This window comes from Melospiza melodia, chromosome 1 (assembly GCF_035770615.1).
Source record: "Melospiza melodia melodia isolate bMelMel2 chromosome 1, bMelMel2.pri, whole genome shotgun sequence".
In the NCBI taxonomy this organism is placed as follows: Eukaryota; Metazoa; Chordata; class Aves; order Passeriformes; family Passerellidae; genus Melospiza; species Melospiza melodia.
Window position 1 is genome coordinate 133,387,720 of NC_086194.1, and position 15,401 is coordinate 133,403,120.

The following is a 15,401-nucleotide window of genomic DNA, read 5'->3' on the forward strand; positions in this document are numbered from 1 at the left end:
TAGGGTGGTATTATCACTGTCAGCCCCTCTGGAGCAATTTTTGGGAGAGCTTCTGGCAGTGGGCAAAGCATGACACAGAGCTAGAAGTATCTTGATTGTCAGAACATAAGCTGAGCTCAGTTCAGATATTAAGACATTGAAAGCACATACTAGAAAAAGAAAAATACCAAAACAACGAAGCCCATATTTTAACTTAAAGATGCAAATGAGTAAATGAAATGAAGGAATAAATTAAATGGCGTCTGTTGCCATAGACATTGGTCTTAAGGATGTGTCTCTCATGATCAGCTTTTTGGCCTTCTTCAAATTACTCCTCTAATTTCTTGTGTGCAACTTCCTGGGTTTTTTTCTCTGTTAAGAACAAGCCTGAGGTTGTAGCAACAGAAGGGTTCCAGTGGCTTGTAGTCACTGCCAAGTGCTCAACCAAATGTTGCTCGTAAATACAACAAACTGAGCACATCTATATAATGATTGATGTACTACAAAATCTAGTTACACAACCAAATATTAAAAAATCTTTCAGAATTTGGTACTAAGACAAGTGCCAGTTATTTAGATTTCATGCATATTACTTTTTATTTTTTTCCATGACCCTTGACAGAACAAGAAATGTCTTCCATCAGTATTTCTGCTTTAAACCATTTGTAACTCGTCTCAGAGGTATATTAGGATACAAAAATGAATATGTAAGCAGAAAGTGTCATATATTATCACTTCTGTCCTCCTTATTGACTGTAAACTGCAAGCACAAGACATTCTCCATGGAAATATGTTGATTTGTCTCTAGATGTAGCTGACAGTGAGTCAACAACATACTCTTTATGTCATCCTTTTCTTAAATCAATAGGGTGTTTTTCTAAATTTATAACGTTCTTTTTTTAGAAGGAACACAGTCCTTCAAACCAAGAAAAAATATATGCCACCATGGTTAATACTTTAAAGACAGTCTCTGAGCTTCCCTTGAATGAGTCATATTTAAAGGAAGTTGCTGTATTTATAGCAAATAAACAGCACACATATTATTCTGAAAACAATAAATGTTTTCACTTTATTTTTGCCTGATTTTGTTAATCAAATATGGAATAACATGTAATTTAATTTAAATTAATTAAAATTTAACTTGTGGAGCCTCTCTTTCATATTTGGGCTGATAATACCCTGTAGGGTATTAGTGTATACAGTGTACAGTAGTAAAGTTACTGATAGTCATCTGGCCTATGTTTCATAATTTTGGAGGCTTTTAAGATCAACTGATTACCAGATACCTAATAGTCTCCAAGTACTCTATTTCTTACATGCAACTTTTATCTTTAAGTAGGAAAGATAATGAAAGCTATCTGCATGTTGAAAATGTGTCAAAAATGCTTCTAGTTCCATTTCTAACTCATTTAATATTTTTGACAAAGTGAGAAGGTTATGTTTATATAATTTTTTTTTCCCTTAAAAAATTTAAATCTCTTCATCAGTAGGATTGAGTTGTTAGAGATATATATTCGGTCTTCTATTTATTGTCTAAAAGCATCCTTTATCAACCGACTACCAAAAAAGCAGGGAAAAACTAATTTATTTTATACATATTTTAAATGTATTAATATAATTGATAATATATTAATATAAAAGATATTAATATATTAGTATCAATTAAGTTCATATTATATCCTCCAGTGTAAGTAATTTTTGTGAGACATGGACAAATGTTACATTATATCCAACAAGCTTGCCAAAAGGTTTGTGCTTAAGATGCAGCATGCAGGTTGCTCTCAAAAAGCTTTTTTCTAACAGAAAATAACATAATCTTTTGTTTATGCTCCTCCAAACTCCTGATGCTTTAAAAAAATACAATTTCTATTTTTCTCAAAATTTTGAAGAGGTTTAGCACTTTTTTTTCCCCTCTTGTTTTTGCCTTTTTGGATGATGCCGTTGGCTATTATTAAGTCTTAAATGGCCTGCCCTTTTATCTACTGGCTCCTGGAGCAATTGCGAGAAAGGTAAAAATTTTGACACGTTAGATAGGTAAGATACCATCACTGAAGTCAGTTAATTGACTGTGGCTATGGGGAGCAATATGCATTTCTCTTTTTGGCTATGTGAGTCTCTCTTTGGCCATTTCTCCAGCTGATTTGGGTGTGGCTAGATCCAACCAATGTCACGGATATATTGTATGAAAAATCCTTTTGCTAAGATTTTTCTCCTGAGAAGCTAAGAGGCCTCAGAAATGAAATGTAAACAATGATTATCTGCTGCTGTGGAATGCAACGGGTACATATTTGATTGGTGTCATGTGGTTGTTTTTAATTAATGGCCAATCACAGTCCAACTGTCTCAGATTCTCTGGTGAGTCACAAGATTTTATCATCATTCCTATTCTTTCCTTGCTAGCCTTCTGATGAAATCCTTTCTTCTATGCTTTTAGTGTAGTTTTAATATATAATTTTCTTTTAATATAGTATATATAATAAAATAATAAATCAGCCTTCTGAAACATGGAGTTCAGATTCTCATCTCTTCCCATGACGGAATTGCCTGTAAATTCAACAAATCTTAGTCCTAGATTTGTCAACAGTCTCTGTCTAAAGGATTATTCATGTGTAATTGAACTTTGTCCTGCAAGATTAAGAATGGCAAACCAGATTTATTTATATAAATATATAAATATGATAACAATTAGACAAGAAGATCTTTATCATTTTTATTTATTTAGAATTTATTTATTTAGAATTTATTTATTAGAATTATTTAGAATTATTTATTACACAGTATAGGAGCTATAGCAACTATTATAATATACTGTATTATAAAACAATGTTGAAGCAATTATATTAAAGCACTTGTATTAATTATTAAGTAGAGATTGATGTTACTCACCCACACCAGTGACTGTGGGCAAATCTCTTGCTCAGACTGAAAAGGTAACATTGAGGGACATCTCCTCTCATGGGAGGAACCTCCTCACATACATTCCTAGAAGGAATGTTTTACAAGACTCTGCTGCTAAAATTCGGGACTGGGCTTTTATGGTATAGAGTGACTCACTGTCAGTCATCTGTCTCCAGGCCAGCTGTGTCAGTTCAGCAGCTTTAGATAAGTTGTTGGTAGTACCACATGTTTATTCCTTTATCTGGGTACTTTACCAGTGCTACCACCTCTTCATCTCACTATCAGAATGCTTAATTTTGGGATTGATGAGTCAGACTGGTTTCAGCTTTATTCAACACCAAAAGCAGAATGATGCCACCTTCTTCATTTACCGTTGGTAAATGGGGCACTGTTCCGGTTTTTTTACCCCATGCCAGGCAAAGCATCTTGCAAGTGCATGAGAATATTGGAAGAAGAGTTACTAGCACATTTTGGAAAGGAGTGGCTAAAGTGAGAGAAGAATGCAAGACACTGAAGGCAAATCTTGTAACTGAGTATGCTCATAGTGAGCTCAGATTTGAGCTGCTCCATTATGTGCTGAATACGTTCAGGGGTCTCACTTCTAAGAGAGATTCATTTTGACAGGAATAGTGGCCACTAAGTACCACCTAGCAGAAAGAGAAGGACTCCAAAGCTAAAGGGGAAGGAAGAGCTGAGAGCAGCCACAGCAGAGGATGAGTAGAGCTCTCATTGCCAGGGCACATTCTGATCTGAGAGTGGGATAAGCAAAGGAGAGTGGTAGTAGCAACAGAGTTTATGGAGAGATCATAGAGCAAAAGCAAGGCAACAAGCCAGAACACTGATGTGGGGGTGAGGGTAACACCTATAGGATAGAGCAACCTTATTGGAATAAGGCTCCCAATATTACCAGTTAGGTAGTGCCTGGGCCAGTCTGACCCTCGCTGCTGGGCCAAAGGCAGCAACTGTGGTGTATCACCCCAGAGATACCTTGGCTTGCTGGTGGTTGCAGCTGGGCACTGAACAAGTCCAGGCTTGTTAGGACTCCGTTTTACCTCAGGAGGGATAGCTTCAGGCGATGGTGAAGAGAAAAGGAGATGGATTCTGCTGGAGGGTTTAATGTCCAGAGGTTTATTCCATGGTTACAGAGGTCTGAACGTGAGCAACTGCTCCAACAGAATGTCAACCACATGGTCTGATCACCTTTTAAGCTCAGGGACAGGGGGAGGGGAGGTACAGGTGAGCCACCAACCAGGTGAGAGGGGCAGGGTCTCAGGGGAAGATGACACCCAGACAGGCCAATGACCTCTGGGCATAGGGGCATCCTTTGAACTTGACCAACCACACGACACCTTGCTGGAATGTTCAGCCTGATTGACAGGACTCACTCAGCATGGGGGCAAGGGGGAAGGGAGAGAGGTATAGGCACACCTGGGAAGTGACCTGGAAGTCTAAAATGGGACATTACAGCACACCACAACACAACCTGAGCCTGAGGCTAAATGAATCTTCTCAGGCCGCAGGCAGGGCTTGTGAGTGGGCTCTCATGAGGACCATTACAGCCTCTTGGTGCACTGGACCATGACATTGATCTTCTTAACTGATCAAGTCCAAATGGAGCTCTTAAAAGACATAACTTGACAGGCCAAACTTTGCAGTGAATACCTAGTTACGGGGTGTAATAACAAGATGAAGGTTGTACTGATTTGTCATGTTGAAGCTATGCCAAGTTAAAAAGCTTCTGATAGTTTCAGCAGCCTTAGATAGGCATTTGGTCTCTTGTAAAAATTATGTCTTACTGTTGTGATAAGAAATAGGTTTATGATCTCTCTCATTTTTTTTTATTTGGCCTAATGCATTTCTCTTCATGTGCAAGACAAGGATGAGTAAGCTTGTGTTAAGCCTTGAGCAAATGCTGAAGGGCAATATTTTCCTCTTAGTGCATACTGGTAATAGTGGAAGATATTGTTAAAGCCAACTCGTTCTTGCATGCAACTACAGGACTGAACATTCTGTACTCCAAAAGATCTGCACTAGTGCCTAAATCTCCACCCTTTAAGTCATGTGGAAGATTGTATCATGGTGAGACACTGGCGTAAGTTGCCCAGAGAAGCTGCAGATGCCCTGAACTGTTCAGAGCCATGGTGGATGGTCTTAGCAGGGAAGTTGGACTAAGTCATCTCTAAATTCCCTTCCAGCCCAAACCATTATATGGTTCTATGTTTGTTTCATCTTGATTCTTTGAAAATCTAATTTTTCTACTAACCTAAAGAAATAAAAAAATAATAAATCAACTATTTGGCAATAAAAAAACTATGAATCTTCATAGGGGTTATATGCTTTTAACTGTATTACTCAATCTCTAACTTTTCATACAATTACATGAAAAGAAAAAGAACAAAGCATTGAATAAACACAGGCATGAGAGAGTGTGAAAATTACTCTGCTAAAGTCTGTGACTTCTCAAGTAAAATAACAGCCAGAAATCAATGGGGCAACAGATGAGTATGAGGCTATACCTTTCATAGCCTTTCTTCTTGAGTGCATGTTGAAACTTTCAGTGGCAAGAAGGTGTTCAGGGGGCTCTAAGTGAGAAAAGTATAAATGTTTTCTGCTAACAGTATGCTATACATTATAATAGTGGCAGAATCTGGTCCTGGAACAATTAAAATCTCAGTATATTAAAGAAAAAGAAACACAATTCTTTGTTTCACATGCTAAGTTTGCCTCTGTATGACTTGATAGCCTGCTACTAAAGAGGATGAAAAGACAGTGATAGTACAAACCTCATTTTCCTCCCCCAAGGTATGAGGTGTATTTAACTGATGTGCTTTTTTGCATTTTCCAGCATATAATTGGAATTTGCACTCCTGAAAATGTCTTACAGTGTATAGGTGGCAAAATGTTATTAGAGAATGCTCACTGATTATTTCTATTGGACTTCCTGTTCTTAAAATCTGTATCTAGGTCATTTTTGGGTGCTTCAGTGCTTCACATAACCATTTCCTACTGAAAAAATGGAGCTCAAAGCATACTCTAGATCATAGGTAAATCTAGCAGTGGCAGGTAAACATGCGTTTTTAGATTGTGCCAGCATCAACTTAGGTCAATGAAAGTTTACACTTCAGTCTCACTTTGGCTTCTAAGTAGTTGTAATTGCAGAATTCTGCAGATTTCATACTTCTGTTGTCTGAAAAGAATGTTGATGCTGTAGAATAGAAAATGAGGCTCCATAACCTTCTTTTCTGTGAAAAGTGTAGGAAGGAGCAGGCTGCCCAGAGAGGTTGTGGAGTCTCCTTGTGGGGACATATTCAAAAGCTGTCTGGACACAAGCCTAAGTAACATGCTCTAACTAAAGGATCTCCAGTGGTCTGCTCCAACCTTACCTTCTTGGTGAAAATAAATAAATAAATAAATAAATAAATTTCCTTGTTGTGTTTTGCTTTGCCTGAATAAAGCTACTTGTATTTTTGTCATATAGTAGAGCATTGAACCCATAATGTACACAAAGTTAGTAATTATGACCTATGAATAGAATTATATCCAAATGATTTAAGTCCCTGGACCAATAAAAGTGTTTAGGCACTACCCAGCATGTAAGTAACCACATAGGTCAAATTTGTATGACAAATGAAATTATTTGGTATCCAACTGGATTCATGGGGATTCTTCAAATACACCTGTAATAAGGATAAAATTCCATAGATATATTAAAAAAATAGGTATACAATATATACAATGGCAAAACAAAATCACAGAATTTGGGTTATTTTATCTTGCTCCATTCTGTTCATACATATCTTTTAACATTAAAAAATTAGATGAAAGCTGCTGTATAGCTCTTCATATCTTTTATGATAGCATTGTCTTACAAAATTTGCAGAATCTTTAGTTGAAGTTTTAGAATATTAAAAAAAATATTAAATAAAGAATAAATAAATAATAAATACTACTCCTGAACCTCAGCTGTAAAGAGGAAAGAGTAGAAGCATCTTAATTTCTGGAATATTCACAAGAAACAGATTTTAGAAAGCCACAGTGGAAAATGCATCCTAGATACCTCAGAGTTGTTCTGAATTATTTTACAAATGTCATACTTCCTTGGATTCTAGTTTAAGATTTTTTCTTCTCTTTTATGCCACAGAAGCAGCATTTGACTGTTTAGTCCTTCTTTATCCCAGATACTTAAACATTTCTATGAAATTTTCTGCTTGCAACTTTTGGGTACTTTGGACCTTGACTGTCAGAGTAGTTTCAGTTTCCCATGTAATGTGGGTGTGCTTCTGTTAAAAGTTCATTGAAACAAATTACCCTGAGGCTTTTTTCATTGCTCTTCATTTGGTACCATCTGCATTATCACTGACCTTATTAATTAAGTCAATGTAGTACCTTTCTTTATTCTGACTTTCCACCTGCAGCCAAGAAGGGTCATTTCAGACAATAACAGTAACTCATCTTTATTCTGGTGTTTAAATATGAGAGATATCTTAAGACTCCTCATTTAATTCATTCACTGACCTTCTTCCCACATAAGAATTTATTTTGTCACATGTTAATTAATTTTCCACAACAAGGACAAACTAAGTATATGGTTGTAGTGTTTGTGTGGCTATTTAAAAACTAATTTAGCTGTTGCAGAAGAGTGACACCATTCATTGCAATCAGAACTGGGGAATCAAAACACAATTGGATACTGAGAGTCTAGGATGTAATAAATATTTGTTTTGTGACTCAGAGCTGCAGGTGACTGTAATGTCTGAAGACTTTTATAGTTAGAGGATGAAATACGCTCTTCATTTAATAGGGGAAAAAAAAAGACATGGAAACACTAAAAGTAAAGACTCAGCATTTGAATTATGTTGCCTTCTTAGTGAGTCATGACGTAAACCTTTTACTATGCTAAGATGTGACCTGCTATAACCAGTTTCAAAAATTTCAAACCAACTTACTCAATACCTACATTTTATCCAAAACCTTAAAAACTTAAAATATAAATTAAGCAAGTATTAACTCTGATAAATTTCTTTCTTGATGGTTACTATTTAAAGAACTATAAACATTCTTAGGGTTGTTTAGCGCACTTTTTTTTCCCCCCAATAGTCACAGGGATCAGTAACACCCAAAGATGGTGTTATTGCAAAGTATAATAACATCCAAAATAACTTCACTATTTTCTCTGCCTAAAACAGAGTGTAGATTCTTTGGGAACTGGGGGATGTCTTTACATGGGTTTATTACTGCATCTCATCTATGTAGCTCAGCTATCAGAATGTTCCCTTTTAATAGATCATTAAACTTCTGACGTCACCGTCGTAGTCTCCTTTCTCCTGACAACTCCTCTGATTTCGCAAGAGTTGTTTTCAGAAGCACAGTCACTGCCTAGTGCAAAGGAAGGAGGAAGTGGCGTTAATAATTGTTACTAATTTTCAGTGAGCCCTTAGAGCTGATTTTTGTTTTACAGGAAATTCTCTGAAATACCTTATTTTAGTCAGCACAGTGTTGAGAAAATGTTATTAAAATTCTATAGAGAGATTTGTGTTTAGTCAGCTTCCTACTGTTCTTCTGTTCCCATCTGGGATGTTAACACCAGACAGAGAGTTTCATTTCTTTAGATAACTTTAGATAATTCTTCTTTGCAGTGTAATTACTAGAGCAGCGCTGTGATGTTCACAGAACCCACAAGCTCCCAGACCTGAAACACTAAAAAATTGCTGTGGAGAATTTAAACTAAACTGGTGATATGAGTTTGATAGAGGTTCTTCCTCCTTTAGAGAGAAGTTAGGTTTTGTTTCCTCTGAAAAGACTTGGCTTTGCCAGTTAATTCATATAAATACCTTTACCCATTGAGAAAATAAGGAACTGTGGTATTCATTACTTCTGCTCTCTCGTTATGTTAAATACCAAAGACTTTAATGGAAGTTGAAGGATAATTTTTAACACAATTAAATAACAGTGAAGTAATGATACTTTTCATTCCCATAGCTTTAAAATGTAAAGATAATTATTTTCCCAGTTCTCTGTAGAATAGGCATACATCATTAGCCTTCGAGTACAGTGAAGTACAGCAAGGTTAAAAAAATTTTAAAGAACTAGAAAAAAAAATAAGGAAAACCAAGAATAGCACTCTAATTTCTTGTCATCTTGTTCTGTTCTGTTTTCACAAGATCAGCCTTTATTAAGTTGTCATCCGAAGCACCTTTAACAGGTTATACCCATGAAGAATTTAAATTAGAGGCTTTGAAAGTTTGTTTAGGAAATTAACTACCAAGATAGGGGATATAAAAAGCATTGCACTGATGATGAATTTTTTTAAGTACACAAGGTTTAAAGTCCCTGTCACGCTGCTTGCTTGGATGCAAATTTCTTGTGGCTGGAGTGCTTACCAAAACAAAATCCAAAATCTTTATAAGGAGAAATACCTAGGCTGTGGCACTTCTGGGTTCCCTTAAGCAGAACAAGTTTCCTGCTGTTGTAGGGAACCCGAAATACTGGTAGTGCCCTCTGGTAGCTTTTGCACTACAAGCCTTACATTTTTCTCAGGACGAAGGAGAGTGATCTCTGATTTATGGCATGCAGGGACAGAGCTCTTGGCTTTTCTTTGGGCCCACTTTTACTTGCTTGTGTCTGATTATGGGGAGTTGGACAAACAGGGACAACCAACATTTATGGTTTTTTATTCTGCGATAGATTTTATCAGATCTTGTAGACTTCAAGGTGAAATTGCTAGAAGCAAAACAGTCTCCTGGCAAAATTGTATCATAGATATCCAGTCTAGGCAGCTTTACAAGAAAAATAAGTCTTACAGTGTTTTATTTGCTTTTGGGTTTTTTTTTTTTTTTTTTTTTTTTTGTGTTTTTTCTTTTTCTATGGGGAAAAAAATCCAACCAAAACAAAAGCAGCTTTACTATTAAGCTGTATGGCCAGTATACCAAATAGGGTTCCCAAAGTGAGTTAAAAACTACAATCCTGACATTTCTATTTAGATTTTTCTTTAGGGAGATCACATTTGGATGAGTTCAAAAGCTGTTTTCATGAGTTTTTTGCAATTTTCTTCTACAGCAAAATTTAGCTGTTTTCACCAGGCATCACTGCAAGTTGCCAGGAAAGTGTCAGAATTCCTCTCAGTAAATCAGTTTCTACAAATTTGTCTCAGGTAGAAAAAACATTTGCAAAGAAAATGAGTCTTATGACTAAAGGAAAAAAAAGTAACAAATCTAGTGATGGGAAAGAAAAATAGTGTTCTTGCTAAAGGCTATGTAATTGTATCTTTGCAATTTTTTAAAGACTAATATTTATATCCCTGTAGTAAGCTCTCCTGTTTACTAATCTAATAATTGGTAAGAAGAAATGCTTTATGACCTTCAAAATATTTCTGTGATAGACAAGGATAAAAAGGTTGCTACACTCTCTGAAAGATTTCTTGTGTCATAAAATGTCTTGTTCCCGTATTCTTACTGCCTGTTTGTCATCTTGTAATTTAGTGAGCTCTCTAGTCCATGCTTAAATAAGCCTGTCCAGTTGCACCTTGAACCCTGAAAACAATTGGACAAAATCAGTTCTTCCTTCAAGCCCCAAATGCCTCCAGTGATGCACACACTGCCAGAGGGGCCCTCACCTTCCCATGGTGGGAGGAAGGGTCAGAGATGCCCCCCTACAGAGCTTCATTCCTACACTGGCTCCCCAAAGCAGCGTCACTAAGGAATATTCTGATCAAATACTAGAGTATTTCAGGTAAGGCTTGTAATTAAAATCTTTTTTCAACTTATTTTTTCAGAGAGTCTGTCATGGTAGTTCAATTTTAGGGCTGTAAACAAGTAGTGCTTCCTTCTGGCACTGGCTCCAGATAGAGTTTTGTTACCAGACTGTTCATCTTACTTGCTGGAGGTCTTAGCACTGTACTGTTAGAATCCTTGGCACTGTAAGGAGAGGAATGCCTGGTACTTAATGCCTACTACTTAAACATGTGGACCATGGTTGAAACATCTCCAAGATCTAGTCTGTGGTTCAAAGCAAATGCTGCATTCTTAATCAATAAAGGAATTGTGATGCTGCATTTGCATCTCTCTCGTTGTTGAATAAAGTACTCTTGGGAGGATTCTTATTTTGGGAAAGAGATGTTTTAAAAGGCTTAGATGAAATCTTGGTACAGACAAAGAAAAGAATTACAAGGTTAGACATTGCTTGGAAAGGATGCATTCTATAAGAACACAAATTAATAAAAGAAAAAAATGTGCTTTAATTTGGGATTTGTTACATCTACATCTAACGTAACACACCTGAGTCCAGAGTGTGTTGCAAAACCTCTGCTGCTGGACTCTCTTCTGTCAGAATTGATGCTGGGGTTTTCTGCAAACTTATGTGGTAACCTTTCCATTTTCCATTACTGCACAAGCCCACATTCAGAACTTGCAATTCTAGAGCTAGTCAGGCTTCTTGTCCAGGGACTTAATGAAGGTCATTCAGGATCTCTGTCTTTAAGGCACCCTAAAATGTGTCACAGATGAGAAGAAATATGTAGACATTTCTGTTCATTTAGAAAAGGATTGTGTCTGCAAGCATAATGCCATTTGTTTTCTTTCTGAGATGTTTTCTTAGAGAAATGTCAAAAGGTAAAACCCTGAGGGAACCATCGTGCTATGATTTCTTTTATATTTAAAGATAGTGTTCAGGAGAAGCAGTGCACTTGTTAAAAGGGTAGGTGTTTTAATCTGAAGTGAAAAATTGAAGGCATTCTGTAAAAGACTTGAAAACAAATTCATCACTTCACACATTAGGCTATCTAGAGATGAAATTTTGGCACAGTGTTTGAGGATAAACGGCATGTCTTTTTGATCAAAGTTTTTGGAGATTAGCTGAATATTAAATATGTAAATATACTCTCTTCTAACAGGTATGTAATTGGCAAGAATGATCAAAGTATCCCTTCAAATCTCTAGACAGATACTAAGTATGTATTTTCCTGTGTTCGGAATTTTACTTTTTTTTTTGTTTTTACAAGTGTCTCTTCATCTGCTCTTCTTCAGGAAAAAAATCATTCTGACATAGAAGACTTCTTTTGAAAAGCTTTAAGAGGAGCATTTGCTATGACATACTGATCCTTTGGAAGCAGCTGATAGTGGCAAAGCCCACTCCATCACTTAGGAGTCTGACAGCCCTGGAAACAGGCTGGCCAAACTGCATGAATCTGATTTTTGCATTGCTTACATCCCTATGCTAGCAGCTGTTGTCATAGTATTAGCCTTCTGTAGTCCTCATGTAACCTCTTGAAACTTATATGGGCTTCATGCTCTGAGATTACCTGCCAAATATTTAAAAAAAGAATCATCATCACCTCTCTCTTTCTTTTCATTTTCCACCTGGGGAGAAAATAGCTTGATTAGTTTGGGTGATGATAGGAAGCTGGAGGAAATCCAATCATGATTTTTCAATGTGAAGGGTTTATTTCCTTTCATTTCATTCATTTCCATTCAGATGAAGGTAATGAGGTTATGCAGGTCTGATTTCAAAGGGCACAATTTTGAAATGATGGGTTTTGCTTAGGTACATTATAGCTTTAAATTGGTGATTTTGATGAAGTTGCATAAACTAGAGTATAATGCAGTTTCTTTCTCCCCTCCCCACCTCCCCAGAGATATGGTGGCTCAGCACTGAAGACATGCAGTGGTTTGTTTTTTGATTTGTTTTTTTTTTTTTTTCCTCTCCCTACTAAAGCATACAAGAACAGATCTGCTGAGTAGGAAGTGCTATTTTTACATAATCACTTTTCAAACCAGAGCCTCACTGTAGACATTTTGAAGACACCAAACTAAGCATTCTAGCAGTCACTTCTCCTCCAGCTGCAAAACTGCATATAAGAAGCTGTAGTGTAGGTCATTTAATAATTTAGTAGTCTCCTCTTGATCTGTTCTGCTGTCAACTAGCTGAATTATTTCCCAATAAGTGTTCTTCACATTTCTGGGGTTAGCCATCCAGAATTTCCTTGCTTACATACAAACAGCTTATGATTTCCATAAAATTTTTTTGAAATCGTGGTATCTAAAAATAATGTAAATGTGGTTATTTTGTTTTGAAAATTCTTTTTAATTTACTGGGATTCATTGCTATAACATCTGAGCATCTAATTTATTTTCATAATCAGCCCTTTGAGACAGAGAAATTGTTATCCTAATAATTCAGATGAGATTGTTTTGCATAAAGCTGTCCAGGCCCTGCATAAAGGAGATGGGAAATAAAACCATCTTTCATATTTCAATCTGAATGGTTCAAATGCTAATGAAATAGCAAACATGATTAAAGTGCTTGTTTACAAGTTGTTGCAGAGGTGTCTCTTCCTTGACCATGAGACTTCCATCCTCTCACTCTTTTTTTGTCTCCCTCCAGCTGCTGCCATTGACCTGCACTTTTTATTCTTTGCACCAGCGATAGGGGCAACATATTTTCCCTCTTCTGACTGAGGCAAAATTTCTCTTTTTTTCAGGCTTTGCTGTAATCTGGAATGACTTTTAGCAACTCCCTAAAAAACCCTCCCTAGATTGTTTTTAAAACAATCTATTTTTTCAAAAAGAAAAAAAAACCCAAACTGATACATGAAAGACAAACAAAGCCACCCCAAACACATTCAGAAATCATAGCTCCAATAAGCATGTAGTAACTATAACAATTCAAAACATTTGTTGAAAGCCAACCTTTTGGCTAGAGACCATAACTTCTCAGTTAATTAATTACTGGTTAAGATATGAATACATCCATAATCTTTCTTTATGACTTCTGCAGAAGTTTTTACTTAAGAATATCTGGCTCACTTGAGGCAAATGAACCTCTTTGCATCCCAGCTGGGTTACCCTATGTTTGTGATAAACAGAGGGCATTAAAAAAATTTGTGTCAGCAAAAGTAGTAAGAAATACAAGGTATTTTGAAAGTTTTCTGCCACTCATTCCTTCCAATATGAAGCAGAAGAGGGTTTTTTTAATTGCTGAGAGCGTTCTCCTTGACTTTGATAGCTCAAATTTCAGAGCACCTGTGTAAGTTTTTATAGCACCATAGCAAGGGACTGCAGGGCCCGTATCCAGAAATGGGCTTTGAGCCAAGTTCTAGTTTAGTGACTTATGGGCCTTGTGGGTAGAAATCAGTGTGCTTAAATTCAAAGAACTTTGTATTTATGTTAGAGACTTTCACAACTCAGATACTGTCCTCATTAACCTTGGGGTTTGAATTAATATTGCCCCATAGTTTCCATTAATATATATAATGTTCTGATGGGCAGAAGATCTGCTTTTCAGACGAATTAGCCTTTGCTTCCTAGCACAGTCCTTCCTGTTCATAGAGCAGCCTAGATGATGCTGAAAGTTGAGATCATTTTAGGCTTAGCTGGACAAGGACCTCTCTCATCTGTGACCAACAAGGTGTTTTGCTGAGTTCTGAGACAACCAGAAGGAAAATGTACAGAAAGTGTCAGTGAGTCATTTGTGTATGTGCCTCTGGGCATTTATCCTTCTCTTGGGAGGGCATTTTCTCTCTGATTCACTGAAGCAGAATGAAATAATATTTTAATTTTAGGACTGGACTTACATATAAACATTTTACTTTCAAATTGTAGAATTCTGATATAGACATTATTATAAGCTAGTAATTGGCTATGCCAGTGTTCAGGTAAGGAAGAAAACTCACCCTGGATGAACAGGCAAGTGAGTGCATCCTACCCTGTAATGATAATCTGAAATTCACTTTGAAAATGACCCAATGGGCTTTTGCAATCCAAGGAATAGATTTAAGGCACTGCACACCCTTGCCTTGTAAACACACGTAAAATAATTATTGCCTTGTAAAATAATTATTATGTTTACATTCTTACATCTGAAGTTAAGTATTTATCTACAAACCTGAAAAGCTGGATGCTTTGAATAATGTGAAGATCATTGCCTGCTATACTCTTTACATCCTTGTGTAAAAATAAGTGTTGTGCCAAAGAAAATACTTTCCATTCTTACTATTTGATGACTTACCCACATCTTAGATGTTTTTCTTTTCTTACATAACAAAGTTTAATCAATGACTTCAATGATAATTCAGTATTTTTGTAAAAAGAAATGTATTATTTTACAAAATCTATTCAATAATTTTTCATTTTACTGCATTTTAGAAGTATAGATGATTCCAAACTTTGTCTGGTAGGTGAAATTTTAAAAAAAAAAAAGATTGTTTACTCACATTTCTTTCTTTTTTAAAGAACATTCTAGAAAATTGCTAGGGTGCTACACTGAGGAAGTGGCTATTAGAGTATCTGCTAACACATAACACATATAATTATGCATTGATACAGTAGTATGTGAGCTCTCCTGTTGCATTGCTTTCCCTGAAGACCCTGTTTTACCTGAAGAATAGAAATGCAATAATATTACAAAGCAGCAAAACATTACTTGGTAAAAAAGAGTTTGTGAGATAACTTAGTTTTGAATCTTGAAATGGAAAATAAAGTTGTTTTCATGTGTGAAGCTAAGGGATCATTACAAATGCTGCTAAAATCATC